Genomic DNA, 16491 nt, shown 5'->3' on the forward strand with positions numbered 1-16491 from the left:
ATTTATAATTCAATTTTATTGTTTTATTGCACTTTGAACCGTGTCTAACTGCTATTCGTGCCATTATAAGTTGTAAATCACTCTGGGAACATGCAGCTCACGTTAGCTATCGATTTACATTAGCCACTAGCTGCTTGCGTGCATGCTTCGTGAACAATTTTAGCTGTATTATTATTACTTATTTTATCTATTCTAGTCTTAAATAACTTAAAAAGATCCGTACTTTTAATTTTAGTTACATTTATAATAATAAATAAAGAATAAATATGAAAAACAAGAAATAAAGTACTTACCCAATCTTATTTTTTCTTGCCCTCGATTGTCGAGTAGAGTTAAACCTGACTTTTTTTTTTTAGCAACTATAGTAAAGCACTTAACAATTTTTATTTACTTAATTAAGACATATGGGAAAGTCCCCCAGTGACACAGCGGTATGTCTGCGGACTTACAATGCTAGAAACTGGGTTTCGTTACCAATGGTGGGCAGAGCACAGATAGCCCTTTGTGTAGCTTTGTGCTTAACTACAAACAAACATATGGGAAAATAATTTGATTTTTTGTCTTAAATAAATATGCTTCAGAGGTTACAAATATTCTGGGTATCTTAGTAAAACAATTAATATGAGTCTGTTATTCAAAGTTAATGGTTCAAAAGTATGTTGATGCTGCTCATTCTGTTATATGTGCAATCATCAGTATTTTATCTTACTTGTAAGATCTCTGGATAGGTATCTAGATAGCACCAAGAATCACAATCAAGAACCATTGAAAAGTGATGTTATATCCATTGTACATCATATTCAGCATTAGCAAAGATTCTCAGAGATGGTCCATGATAATATGACCACATAAAATTCAATTAGACCAACATAATAGAGCCTATTTTATACACACATTTTAGCCAGATGGGTTTATAGAATCCTGAGCTATCCAGCATGCTAAGGAAATCAAAATTAGCAATTGTAGTTTAGTTTTTGCTTTTCATTTACATGTGTGTTCTTCTATTGTAAATTCCTCAAATAATGTATTCACAAACTAATTAGAAGAACAACGTCTTTCGTCTGGGAACTACATACATAGTATAAATTCCAGAAAGAACTGGTAACAGAAATGTTCTAATATAATAGATAAAAGAAATGGTTACTTTTGATTTTATGTACATCAATCCCAGCTAAGCAGAAAGGACTTTATTATTAATTGTTCTTCAGAGTCACAACCAACTCCAATAGTGGTTCTTCTTAAACATACTTACTACTTACAATGTGGTTGGTGATGCTTAGAGTTAGTCAGATAATGAAGTATTTGGTAAAGAATTAATATCTCAAATTTCTTAATCCTGGTCATTTCTGAACTGGCCTGAAACAGTAAAAATTCTGACTGACAAATACAGATGTGCCATTGTTGTGCTTTGTAATTAAATTTGTAATTAATTTATATTTCGAAGTAACAAAATAAATAGTTTACTGCCAGATGCATAGTTAAGAGTGAGGGTGTGGTATTTTCAGGTGCACTAACTAAGCTTTCAGATAGAGCAACTTCAGGTAACTGGAGAAATGGTAAGAAAAGTGTTGCACCTTAAAATTGAAAATTATGTTTGATTGAGTGGTAGAAAAAAGACTAGATAAAATGTTGAACAAAGTAAAATAAGTTTTTATTCACAACAAAACAGTGAATGAAACTGCTTTCAGATCAACAAAGAGAGGTTCCAGTTTTTAACTTTAATTGAATATATTCTGTTCTAGATTAAGAGATTATGACATTATATACACAAAAAACATTAACTCCATCCTTCTGTGAGTGTGGGTGCAACCTGTGTCACTGGTCATCTCAGTGGTGAAAATAAAGAGGACATAGCTTCCAGACAGTTCTAAATATAAACATGCTAATGTGGCTATAGAATTTATATACAAGATCAAAACGAGTTCTCCAACAGAAAGCATCAAAACATCCAAGTGGGACATGCTTTCTGACCACCATGTGTAACAAAGCACATTAAATAATGTCATTACTCTACAAAGTGGATTTTCTGTTCTTGAAAGTTCACATACACTCCAGAAGCATTTATATCTGAGAATACAAAGATAAATTATTATTTACTTTTCTAAATCATAAAAAATAAGGAAACGCTGTGCTTTAAGTACCACAAGGGTAACCAGTAATATTATCATTATAGGTTTTAGTTTTGTGGTATGTTATAGCTAAGTTTTTGTATTAGAGTTGTGATACATGACAATTATTGTAATATTGTTATATAATTAGGTTGCTTTGGATCAGAAGTTAATAATTACCTTTTGAACCTAAATCACACTCGGAAACATAAAGCTGTATTATTTTTGTATTGGCTTTAATACCAGTAAATCAACCACCACTCAACAGTCTTACTTCTGTTACAAACAATATAGAATATTTGTTTACTTTTAACCATATACACTTGTAGTACTAAAAGTGTTCTCAGTACAGTTTACACATCTTCCTACCAGTTTTAACTTTTGGTACATATAGAGGCAACGAATGGAAAATAGACCCAGTGATGTAAACTATGAATAGTGGTCAGATTGCTCAATATCTCACAGTAAAATGTCTTTATCAAGTTTTTTGGTTCATTGAACAGCTTAAACAGAAACTACTTAAGTTAATCAGAAGTCTTTTTTTTTTAAGAATATTTCACAATAAGCTCCACAGATCTAGTCAAAATTTGCAACAGCGTGTATTTGAAAATTAATGTTACATAATACCCTTTGAGTGGGGAAAGTGCACCTGTGTTGAGGTAGTCAAAGAACATTGCTCCAGAGTTAGTCCTGTTAAGACAAACTCTTAATTACAAATAAACTGTGAACCAATAGCTGCTATAAAAATGAAACATTAACACATATATATTTAATAACAGTCATTTAATGTAAGGTATGGTTTGATAAGCTTAGTGACTTGAAATATTGAATAAAAAGCCTAATAGTGAAAGGTTACATCAATATATAACTACAGATTCTTATTGAGGGTTGGCTACATGTACTAAGTTATCCTTTGAATCTTTGTATTAATTTTATTCTCTTAATTTTTATTGTTTTATTTCTTAATTTGTTTTTCATCTTGGTACATATACTAGATGTTAATTTTCATTCATGTATGAATATAGAATCATGACAACTTTTTTGTCATCGTTTTGATAGTTGCAACCTAAACATTTGTATTTCAGAATTAGTTTTTTGCTGACGAAATGTCAGGAAAAAATGTATATGTAAAATGAAAGACCAGAGTTGGATTGCTGGTTGAAAAAAGTTTCATAACTGAGAAAACACAAAAGGCATGAAAAATCATCAGAAAAAAGATAGAAAAATTGTGTAGAATGATGTATCAATAACATGACAGAAAAGTTAAAATCAAAATTGTGACCAGCAGAAAGAGTGGTGATATAAGAATCAATTATAAATGTGATCAGAACTTGTGTTAGAAAAACTAAACAGAAACATGACCAAAAAGTGCAGTGTTGGAGAAACCAAATAAGATCGTGACTAGGAAGTGGTTTTGAAAGAATCAATCAAGAACGTGTCCAGAAAGAGTGATGTTGGAAGTACCGATTAAGAAAGCTTGGCGTTGAAACATGAATGTGATTGAAAATAGTTATGTTAAATGTAACAAAAAAGAACTATTGGGAAATATAAAACAAGAACATCACCAAAAAGAATGGTGTTGGAAGTATAAAAAAAAAGAATATTATCAAACAGAATGTTTTCTGAAGAACCAAACGAGAAAGACCAAAAGAAAAGATTGGTCCTGGAAAATTAATTAAGAATGTGACTAGAAAGTGTGATGTTGGAAATGCAAAACAAAGACATGACCAAAGAAAGAATGCCATTGAAAAAATTAAACAAGTACAAAAAAGTTGAAATGGTATTGACAAGTAAGAAAATGACCAAAATCTTAGAGTGGTATTGGAAAATCAAATAGGAACATTACTATGAAGTTAAAATAGTGTTGGAAGAATCAGCTAAGAATATGTCCAAAACGTCGAAGAGGGACTGAGACAGTGTATCAGTCAGTTAAAAAAAGAATCATATGTAAGATTGACATAAAGATACATAAAGCTCTACAAAGTCACACTTAATGCTTAGTTCATCTTTATCAGTAATGTACAGAGTGCTTGTTGGAGGAATCGTGAAGGAAATGGCGTGTAAGTTTGTATGTACAATAGTGTTGAAACCTTTCACATTTCCCTCATCTTTCCAATAAACTGCGGTCACAATTGTCATGTAACAAGAGAAGCCTGACAATCCTGATTTTGCATGTGAGGTAGTTAACAAAGCTACAGCAGTATACTAGTGCCATGCAGAATCACTGATATCTTTATACTATTAATTCACTTTATAATTAATTAATTCACATAACTGTGCTTGAAGTGAGACAGGATCCCATCCCTTTTCTTTTCAGGAGGGCCCGAAACCATCCTGCCAACTTTTAGTATACTATACTTTTCTCAGAAGAAGAAGGTTCAATAGAGGATGTAATAAATATTTACAGCGACAATGGACTGGGTAGAGAAAATACATATATTATTTTATCTTAAAATTTCGTGTAAAAGCCAGGCAGGAATGGAGCAAATGAACCCTCTCGCTATGGGTTCCGTCGGTGTGACCGAGTTCGTAACCACAAAGTAACCATCAGAGCTTTCATACTATAACTGGTAACTGTGTACATTTGTTTATACTTAGTTTTATTGCTTTCTGAACCGTGTCTAACTAATAATACTGCCACACAAGTTGTAAATCACTCTGCGAACGTGCAGCTCAAATAATGCACGAGCTGCTTGCGAGTATACCTTGGAAATAATTTATTACTTTTGTTATTCATTATCTAACCTAAATCCTTATTTTTTTTACATATTTGTTACTTTTGTAATAATGAATAAAGAATACATATGAAAAACAAAAAATATAGCACTAAGCTTCAAAAATTTCACAAACCATCCTGCTTTCTCTGTTTCCCCCACTTCAAGCACTGAGTTATACTATGGATGCTGAGTGCAATAGCTAGTCAGGGGAATGTTTTCTATCCAAGCCATATCGTAATAACAGATCCAAGAAGTCAGGGAGAATGTGCTTGAATTTCAATGGGAGTTACAAAAACCTCGTCATTCACTGGCTTTTGAAAAACGAAACGTTGAAAATTGTTAGGACATCCTGATCTTTTTCATGTAGTTTAACGAGATGGTCTTACTGAACAGGCAGACTCCTATGCAGTTTATATAGTGCTCCCTACTATTTTGGAGAGGTGGATAAAGCAAGACACGATCTATTTGAAACGAGACACAAAGAGTTTGAGAAATTACCACCTACAAAAGATGCCCATTGCAACTACAAGACAAAGGTGTGGCTACAAATTAATATTCTGGTCCAGATGGTGAGCTTAACATCTGAAACAGGAGGATAGAGACAAATACATTATATGAGGCTTCAGACTGTATGGCCAAGACCTCCGTCTGTATCGGAATTTTGTATTCATCTGGTGTCATGTGGATGTATCAGCAAGCTTAGTGGTGCCAATAAAAGTGGGTTGAGGTGTACGCTTATGCGTGCGTGAGGTGTTGGGGATTGTTGTAATCCTGCTGTATTAACACGTGACTAACATGAATGGTGAACCAGTAAATGAATTAATTCTAATTGCTATTCCAAATATAGTTCCCTTCAGAAAAGTCTGATAAATCACAAATGTATATAATCAAAAGAAATATTAAGTAATAAAACGCAATCAAAATTTTATTTTATTTTATACATTTAATTGTTTCATTGGTAGAACAAAGAAGTGTAATAGATCCGAAAATAAACTAATTTCAAAGTACTGGCAAAGTAGGTACGCTTTAAACTGAAATAATCTCGTTTGTTTTGTCAATTTCACTCACAATTTTGTACTCAAACCCAAAAACACAGCTGGTAATCCCACCTGACCTGTGCATTGCCATATACAGGTAGTATTCACCAAAGTTACCTGACTGCAACAATATTCGCAACAAGGATGTAGATTAATTCTACGCTTATTGTGAATTTTACCCCCACATTCTGGCCTTAAATTCCAGGTGATAATCACCCTTTTCCTAAACATTGTCATATGTACATGCTATTTGCCATGATTACATTGTTTGTTTGTTTTGAATTTCGCACAAAGCTACACGAGGACTATCTCTAATTTAGCAGTGTAAGACTAGAGGGAAGGCAGCTAGTCATCACCACCCAACGCCAACTCTTGGGCTACTCTTTTCCCACCGAATAGTGGGATTGACCGTCACATTATAACGCCCCCACGGCTGAAAGGGCGGTTATGTTCGGTGTGACGGGGATTCGAACCCGCAGATTACAAGTCGAGCGCCCTAACCACCTGGCCATGCCAGACCCCCATGATTGCATGATTATAACAAAAAGTAACTATAACGTGTATTTTAGCACCTTGGCTGATTCATTATAGTAATTTGTTATAAATTTATTTGGAAATAGGGAATTTCATTTTCTTCAGCAAAAAGTGATGAGGATGAATGAATATATTTTTTTTGTTTGAAACATTCCAATTTTCGAAAAACAAAATCCAATAATGCAATAATTTGGCTTAAGAGAATAAAGTGTGCAATGCCCCGAGTACATGAAGAAAATGGCGTAATCATCCATTGCTTCATTTAGCATTATCATCCTCCCAAAGCTGCAGAAGTCGAAAAGTTTTGTTTGTTTTTGTTAAGTACAAAGCTACACAATGAGCTATCTGTGTTGTGCCCACCATGGGTATCGAACTGGGAGTCAAGTCGATAAGGAAGAAGCCGTTAACTAAGCAAAGAAAAGAGCGACTGCCACCCAGGGAACTGCTGCTCAGGTTAGCTTTTTAAAATTATATGCATATTTTGTTTTTGTGTGTCCTATTTAGCGAAATTTTCGAAAAAAAGTTAAACTTTGTACGTGTTAATTAAGTTTTTTTTTAGTTTTATATTTCTTAAAAAACATTTACGAAATTCTCCTTATTTCTGTGTAATAATTTTACAGGTTCTAATGTACAATATAAATATTGTTTATGTTGCAACTCAAGGGATTATCATAGACAAAATTTTTAAAAAGAACCATCAATGAATCAGAAGTCAAGGCCAAAGCCACTCCTCCAAATCTCAACAATCTCACTGTTCTTGTCATTTATAGTATGAGACTGTTTCAGGTTACATTGAAAGATTTATGGTGTTGGACAGTACCCTTAGTTCAGACAGAATCCTTAATTTTGGCATTGATTGAAACTTAACCTTCTTGGGGAAGTCAAGCAAGTGGTATGCTGAGGGAACTTTTACTTCAGCACTACCTTTTTTTAATCAAGTCCGCACCATTTGTGGAAAGAGTCTGTTAATTATGTCATAATCTCAAACCACATGAGAACAGCATATGATCAGCTGCTTCCAGTTAATATAGAAGAAGAGAGATATTGAAGTTTACCAGCTCTTAGGTGGAATGTCAATGTACTTCCAAATACAACCTGATGGATGATCTTAGACTTTATCATTGATTCTTTTGACTTCAGCATAGAGCTCTTCCGAACATCTACTTAACTTTATAGATAGTCCTTTCTTATGGCATGGATTTTACAACCACACCTGTCACCATGATGAAATCCAGTCTTATCAGCTCACGAGATATAGTTCAGTAGGTAACTATGACAAAACGACGACTCCACTGTCCGTTTCCTTACTTTGTCTTGTTGGCAGTGATCATCTACCCATATGTGTTTGTATTGCTGATCGCTCCTCTCCCAGGTCACCACCATACTGACGACTCCACTATCATTTCCGACCTTGACCCTACCATTGTTTCAAGTCTTTGCTTTCATGTACTTTTCGTCCCTCTGTACCCAATGAGCCATCACACTTATTCGTCGTGCCTATCACTCCTTTGAACATACCCTGACATCAGCTCTTTCCTTTGCAGGTGCTCGCTCGATCCCCTCTTTGCTTTCATGTACTTTTCGTCCCTCTGTACCCAATGAGCCATCACACTTATTCGTCGTGCCTATCACTCCTCTAGAACTATAGCCATTCTCATGATCCACTTGTTTTACACCAATCCAGAGGTATCCAATGCACAACCAGAAATTTCATTCAAGCTATTAAATGTCGCCTTTGGCATTACCTGTGCACCAAACTTCGTCTTTCCCCTTCCTCCTCTCAGTACTGGACTCCGTTTCACATCCTTACTAGCCAGTATCGTTCCCCTTCCTATCCTATTCTTGTGGATGGTCAGGTTCCTGCTACCACGCTCCTCAAGGCCAATGCTTTTGCAGATCACTTTGAGTCACAGTTTAATCCTCCACCACCACACCCCCTTGACTTTGATGATTGCTCTGACATCTTACGATTGTCTGATCGTATTTCTCCGACTTTTCACCCCTCTCTCACCCATGTTCTGGACACCAACCCCCTGTTTGCTCTAATTACTGCCCAGGATGTCCGACTTGCCTTACGTCATCGTCGCAACTCAGCCCCTAGTCTAGATGGTCTCACCTATTCCCATCTCTCCAATGCACCTGCTCAGTTTCTTACCCTATTGGCCTTATTCTACAATTTTCTACTTCACACAGGTTTCTTCCCTACCACTTGGAAGTTATCAACCATCCTTCTTTTCCTCAAACCATCCAAGCCACCAGTTCATCTAGATTACTATAGGCCCATCAATTTAACCAGTGTCCTCAGCAAGACTTTTGAATGCATCCTTGTTCGTTGTCTTCACTCTATTATTGCAGACAATCAGTTGCTTCCACATACCCAGACAGGTTTCCGCCCTCATCTCTCCACTGCAGATCAGCTCCTCAAGTTCTCTGATTTAATTACAAACCACTTCAACGCCACTAAATCTTCATGCCTCGTTCTATTTTACTTTGAAAGAGCCTTTGATTCTGTTTGGCACTGGGGGATGATCTACAAACTTCAACGCCTGTCTTTTCCTGCTTCCTACATAAGACTTATTTTTTCCTTTCTCCGGGATTGCCGAGCTACCATTTCCATCCATGGTATTCATTCTCGTCCATTCTCCATACGGGCTGGCGTTTCATAGGGATCCGTCATTTCTCCTCTGCTGTACATCCTGTATGTTGCTGACATGCCAGTTCCTCGGCCTCCAGTTTATCTCTTTCAATACGCCGATGACACAGCTCTCCTTGCCCTTTGTTCTACAATGTCACCCTCAACAAAGTCCCGCAGAAAGCCGTCAACTCTTTTCTTTCCTGATGCAGACACTGGAGACTTACCCTTCACCCTCACAAAACCAAAGCTATTATCTTTGGCCCGACTCGACACAAGTTTCGTCCAAGTCGCAATTCACTTCTCTTCGATGTCCAACTTGATAACATTCCTATTACCCTATCCACTACAGTTAAATATCTTGTAATTACCTCTGATCGCCATCTCACCTGGAAAGCGCACCTGGCCATCCTACACACGAAGGTTAATTCCAGGCTTCATTTACGCGGTTCATCCTGGGGTTTGAATCCCCAACTCCTTTTAAATTCCTATCAAGCTTTTGTCCGACCCCCTGCCTCACCTATGGTCATGTTGCCTGGATCTCTGCTCCATCTTCACTCTATCATAGGCTGGAAGTTTTAGAACGCCATGTTGTTCCAGTCCTCCACAGGAATTATACTTTCTCACCTCTCTCCCTCCCTCCCTTCCCCATACTCGCACATCTATGCGAACTACGAGTGAAGTATGTTCACCACTGCTTCGATCATCACAACCCTATCCCATTCGGTGAATACCCCTCGCAAACTTTTATCTCCGACGGATCATCTCCTGAACCTATACATTATGTCTTTGCCACCTGATCATCCCGACTACAATGCAACTCCAATGCCTGATCTTCCACCACCAATCCATCTCTGATTGCGTTTTCTAATAGCGTGCATTAAACTGGTTTTCACCATCTCGTTACCTGTTTTCACTTAGTCATCTCTCGTTGCTTATGTCCACTGTGTACCACTACATCTCCTGGCCACTGAGAGGGCGTAACCCTCTGTTGGCCCGCCAGCCCTCCCGGCTGGAATGAAATGTCATAAAAAAATATTTTTCAGTGGGGCCAAGTCTGCTAGCTGACCATCTCATGGCCTGAGATTTGTATGATGTTCTCCCTATTAATAAACATGACCATAGCATGTGGTGGAGTCGATTGTATGCACATACAGTGAACTGGGGTGAAGTTATATAAATATTCCTTGAACGTCAGTCCAGCGCTCTGGGGTATTTGTTTCATCCTGGAGGATCCATTCCAGCTTCACTGGCCTCAATGTCATCCAAAATTAGTAAACTGACAAAACTAATATGATATTAACAATATATATTACCACTGAATTATATAAAAAAAAATGTTCACTTATCAAGTACTTCAATGAAACTGTTTAAAAAAAGAGGAGAAACAAGTAATAAAAACGTTTGCAAAAGTTAAGTATGATGTATGGATGACAATGCCAGAAAGTACAGAAACAAGGTAGGGATGGATAAACAAAACCATACAAAAATCACTACATAAGTAGCCAAATCTTTTCAAGAATAACATTTTTTCTACAACTAAATGTTGAATTCATATCAGCTGCATGTATTCAGGTTTGAATAAATACATCTAAATTGAATAGTACCATGCATGCATGCTTACAGTGGTTATCAAACCACAAGCTTGTAATATTGATTCATTACTTACTGGCTAGTTATGTAGGGAGTTCTGTATGGTTTGTGTATTCATCCCTACTGGCCCGGCATGGCCAGGTGGATAAGGCGCTCGATTCGCAATCTGAGGGTCGCGGGTTCGAATCCCCATCCCACCAAACATGCTCGCTCTTTCAGCCGTGGGGGTGTTATAATGTGACGGTCAATCCCACTATTCGTTGGTAAAAGAGTAGCCCAAGAGTTGGCGGTGGGTGGTGATGACTAGCTGCCTTCCCTCTAGTCTTACACTGCTAAATTAGGGACGGCTAGCGCAGATAGCCCTCGTGTAGCTTTGCGCGAAATTCAAAAACAAACAAACAAACAAATCATCTCTACCTTGTTTCTGTACTTCTTGGCATTGCCATCCCTACATCATTCTTATTATTTTTTATTTTCTATCTCTTCTAACGATGTTGTATTGCCATAGGTGAGTTGATCCACTTTCGTTAGCATCACAGTAAAATAAATATAGGCAAATCCAATGAAATAAAGACTATTTTACTCAGATTCACAACAATCTAATTTATGCTCTATGCTAAAATAAAGAATACAATTTCCTAACTGCACAGGAAGGACTGATATTTGCACACTTCAGTGTAATGGAGAGAATTTGGTAAGTATCATGCAATAGGCTCCATATAACTTTTTTACTACTTGGTTAGACTTGGTAAGTGATCCCCATGAACTTGACAACAGTTTGTCATAGAAAATTGGCCAATAGACCATAAAGTAAGGATTGCAACACCCTTTCAGATGAGTCTCTAAACTCCTAGTGATCATCCTCAGTAATGCAAGTTTTTGATTTTCTAGGCATTGCATCTACTGACACTCACCATCCTGACTGTGTAATAATCTAGCAATTATCATCCAATATCTTGCAGATATGTCACAGCAAAACTTTGCTCAATAATTTGGATAAGGGTAGCAATGTCTTTTCAGTTCCGTTAATCTTGTGATCAACACAATTTTCTACCTTTGCAATAAAAAAGTGGTAATCACATAATTTAGAGCATAGATTTCACCATGAAATACCACTTGATATCTAAGAGAGAAAGAAATGACACTTTCTTTCAGTTATTAATCTTACAGTCACTGACTGTCATAACTGCTGGTCTAGCAGTTAAGTCCAGCTGTAACAATCAGAAGATCATTGTCGGTATCTCAGCCTACTACCATAGGTATCTTGCCTCTTCTCCAGGTGATTTCTCATCTGGCTCATCTTTTACAGGCAGATAAGTTCTTTCAGCTTCTTTCTCCTCATCAGCTGAGACAAGATGACATGATATAACACTGCCATCATACCCTGACTCGTCAGTCTCTACATCTGGTTCTTGGACTAGGCAATGCATGAGAAGTTTATTAGTAACATGTGGTCTTAACTTTTTGATGTCTCAATGGAGTGATCTGTTTGAGTATGAAATAAGGATCTGTGCTTTCATGCCAGTTGCATTTACCAAAGCTATAGCCAGTCTTATGCTGGAATATTCATTCTTAAACTGTTCTATTGTAACATCTCTTTTTCAGTGTAGTGGTCTTTTCTAACTGTTGACATACAAATTACTCTGCATCAGCCAATGCATACCTTACCCAATTCATATATTCTTGCAGCCAATGTGACATACCTGTTCTTTGTGTAGACCATACATCACTTCCACAGGGATCAGTATTCCCAACCAGCAAACCAGCATGTTCAACAAACAATCAGTCCATCTTTGTTCAGTTGCACAGTATGCCATTATGATGTATAGAAGTTGTTCATCCACAAACTGGTTCAGCCAGGATTAGCAAACTTCACAAACATCTGCTTGATAGTTTGTATCACGTATTCTAATAAACCACCAGACTGGAGGTATTAAGGTAAAGTGCATGTCTTCACCACACTTAACACTTTGCATAACTATGAGAATAGCTGGCTAATAAAATTAGCTCTCAGATCTGTGTGAATCAGGCTGTCTAGCATTCCACCAATACATCAGTGGCAGACTATGCTAAAGTATCAACAAATGGATAAGCCATGACCCTTTAGTGAAGTAATCAATAACAACCAGTCCATACCGATTATATTATTCAGTTCCTAGGAGAGGGGCAGCAATATTTAGGGCTATTTTCTGGGAGAACCAATAATTCTCCACAGAAATTTGCTCCATTTAGTTAATTTCTTCTCTGAGCAGCACATACCATGCAACACTTTGACCTAACTGCAGCCAGTAAAACCACCATCATATGCATAATTATGTGCAACATGTTGGTGATCTCCAGTCGTTACTGTATAATAAAGTCATATTCCTGCAATGATGTGATTCAATGTATAGTCATCCTTTGTGGTGTATTAAAGTGCATAAACCACTTTAGCAATACATGATCCACTCAAATGGTGAACTGCCTACTATACAGGAAGTGTCAACAGTGTTTGACAAAGACCACAACTATGCGCAGTTCTTTTTTCATTGTGCAGCATTTGCATTCAGGAGCTATGAGTATACGACTAACATATGCTATTATATGTTCCACTCCATCCCATGATTGTGATAATGCTGCTCAATTCCACTTTCAATGGCATCAATATCCAAGAATACAAAGCCCTCTTGTAAATATGCCAAAAGTTGAGCTTTAAATAAAGCTTGCTCACATATCTCAATCCATTTAAGGTGCACACCAGATCTAATGAGAACAGATAATGGTGCAGCAATCTTGAAGTTGACCACAAAACAACAGTTAAATTATGCAAAAATCAAATCAACAGCGAATGACTAGCCTTGTGCAACTGCGATCTTCATAGCATCAATAATGATTCCATTTCCACCCGCAACATGACAAGAACTTTCACCTGCATGCCAATAAGTAAACACTTTCTGGTTTCAACTTTAATACCACTTTCCTTACCAAGTGAAGTACCATGATCAGGATTAAAGCAGCACACTCAAACATGCAAACACCAAGACATCATCAACACAGCCCAGGTATCTCTTCCATTATAAACTCTTCAGTGCTAGCTCCATTAGCCTCTTGAAAGTGGTGGACATATCACATAGGCTGAATGGCAGGATGCAAAACTCATACAAATCATTTCGAATTCTGAAAGCAATTTTAGAGGTGACGTCATCATCCAGTTCGACTTACCAGTATTTGGATGCCAGTTCTAAAGCATTGAACTATAGGAAACCTTACAATGTATCTAGATGATAATTTATCTCTGGAAGTGTAAAGGCATTAATGTGAGCTACTGCTTTCACCTGTCTGAAATCAACACAGAACCTTGGTGTATCCTCCTTCTTCTTGACAATCTCTACTGAAGATGGCAATACACTCTTTGAAGGCTGTATGAGTCTATACTTTAACATTTGATATATTTTGGAGTTGGCTAAATCCCTAGTGCTTTAGGGAAGCTTGCTTGGTGGTCATTTAATTAGGTGTGCATCGTCTGTATTTACGTGATGCCAAATTAGCTTTGTTTGACCCAGTCACCTATCTCGTCCATAAATAATTGATATACACAACCAACAAGTCATTGTGCTTCTGCTACCGTGTTTGATCAAGATTGCTTACACAATCTTCAACTGCAGATATGTTATCAACCATGTGTTCTCTCTTTGGCATGGCATGATGAAAGCAACAGTGTCAGTATTGCTAATTTTGGTACTTACACTTTGCTCATCATATTAATAATTATTCCACAAGGAAGCTGAACAGCTGACTACCCATAATTTCAGAACGTCACTAGTACTTCATCCCTCCTTGGACAGACCACAGTTTGAGCTGAGGCTACTTGCTTTCTAAACTGAAACAGGGAATTTCACGCGTTGACTCTTTCACTGTGATGCATGATTCCAATGCAGTGAACTTCATCCATAGTCGATCATGGACCACCATCCACGTATATAAATATACCGCGACTCTCTCTGCAGCATACCTTCATGTTGTCCACAGTTCCTGGGCCTAGTCTTTCTCACAGAAATGCAGTTCATTTTTTGCACTGGCAAAACTGACTGATAATTTCCGCAGTACACCTATTATTCTGTGATTTACATTACATAGACATAGTCAAAGACATACATCCCCAATTATATCTAGTTTATCATCATTTATCAAAGCAAAATCAGCGTTAATTCATCAGAGTGGTGGCTTTAATCAGAGTGCCTGACATACAAGAAGATCAACACGTGTGTCCTTGCAGCTCCTGTATCAATCAGGAAGTACATCTTTTACCCCTACGTCTTTATGAACACATAATAAATGCCATCCAGTCATAAGAGAGTTGGGCTGACCATCAAACCTTTTACAACAGGCTGTCCACTGTATTCCCCTCATGTTAGTCAGTGCCAGACTTGACTATGGCTCTATTAGTACCCAGAGCTGAATTAACATCAGTTATAACTCCCTGACGATTATCTTGCCCCTCCATTCTAGAGCAACATCTGGAACGATGCATCACTGACATAAGCTACAGGTTGCCCAAGTGCTTAAATGAATTGTGGGGTGGACCTTCTAAACTCAGGGTTAACAATGAACCTTCTGTTCCCAACTCTGGCCATTTCAGGCAATGACTGATATGAAATTCTCCTGGAAATGGTCCAGATTCACTTTTGCTGCACCATTAAATTTCGGGGGTATAACCTGTTTAGCCTCTGTCACAGCAACATGTGAATTTCGAGTTTAAACCTCTCTCTCACAGAATCCCAGGCTAGGACATTTTAAATGTTAGGAGGTGTGGTGTAGTAGGCTTGAACAAGTGTTAGGTCCCTGCTTTTAGATGCATAATGGTAAGTTACAATAAGCAGATCACCCACTGGCTCTATTCAACTCCATGACCCATGTTCAGCCTGAGAGTACACCTGATGTCACAGAGAAGATTACCACTGTCTCATGGATCACCAACTTCACCTGTTTGTTGTAGTTGTCTCACCTCCTGGCAAAAAAAAGCTTCATATATTGAACGCCATTCACTTGCAGCTCACCAAGTGTCTCTCAACTGATTTTGAATTACACTGAACAGACCTTAGGTTGAGTCACTCTGGTTGGTGAATGTCTGGCAGTCCTGTAGAGACTGCCTCATTCAGTCTCAGACTAGTCAAACACATCACTTTACTAATGTGAAATTTAAATCTATCTGTAATATCAGCAAGCCAGAGGAAAAAAGATATTATATGAGTGAAATAATAATGTCATTATTCCCAGAATGCGAGTGCTACCATGTGAATGATCACTGTCACTACAAACTAATGAAAGTTATATCCTTAGATATCACCTGGTCTGCCAGTGGAAAAGACCACTGTGTATTTCTACTTAATATACTCCACTTTACTGCAGGAGCATCATTTCACATAAATTGAGGGGATGGGGCAAAGAAGACTGACCTAGTGTGCCCTCCCCCCAATTCAACTGGGGTCCCCTATATTATACGTGTTAAACCTGCCTAGCTAGGAATGTCTCACAAAAACTTCCATTTGGGGCCTTTTCCGAGCTTCAGGGGGCGGCCCCCAAAATGGTGCCCCTGTTTTACTGGAATCTTTCCTACCAAACTGTGCTTGGGACACTCTAGTTGAATAATCCAGTTTAATGGGTAACTAGGGTGGGTGGAACTAAGTGGCTTCCTTAAAGGAGATTTTATATTAAGATTTCATATATAATATGTACTAGAGGCCCAGCATGGCCAGGTGGGTAAGACGCTCTACTCGCAATCTGCGGGTCGCGGGTTCGCGCCCCCATCCCACCAAACATGCTCGCCCCCTTTAGCCGTGGGGGCGTTATAATGTGACGGTCAATCCCACTATTCGTTGGTAAAAGAGTAG

The sequence above is a fragment of the Limulus polyphemus genome, unplaced genomic scaffold, assembly GCF_000517525.1.
Source record: "Limulus polyphemus unplaced genomic scaffold, Limulus_polyphemus-2.1.2 Scaffold4052, whole genome shotgun sequence".
In the NCBI taxonomy this organism is placed as follows: Eukaryota; Metazoa; Arthropoda; class Merostomata; order Xiphosura; family Limulidae; genus Limulus; species Limulus polyphemus.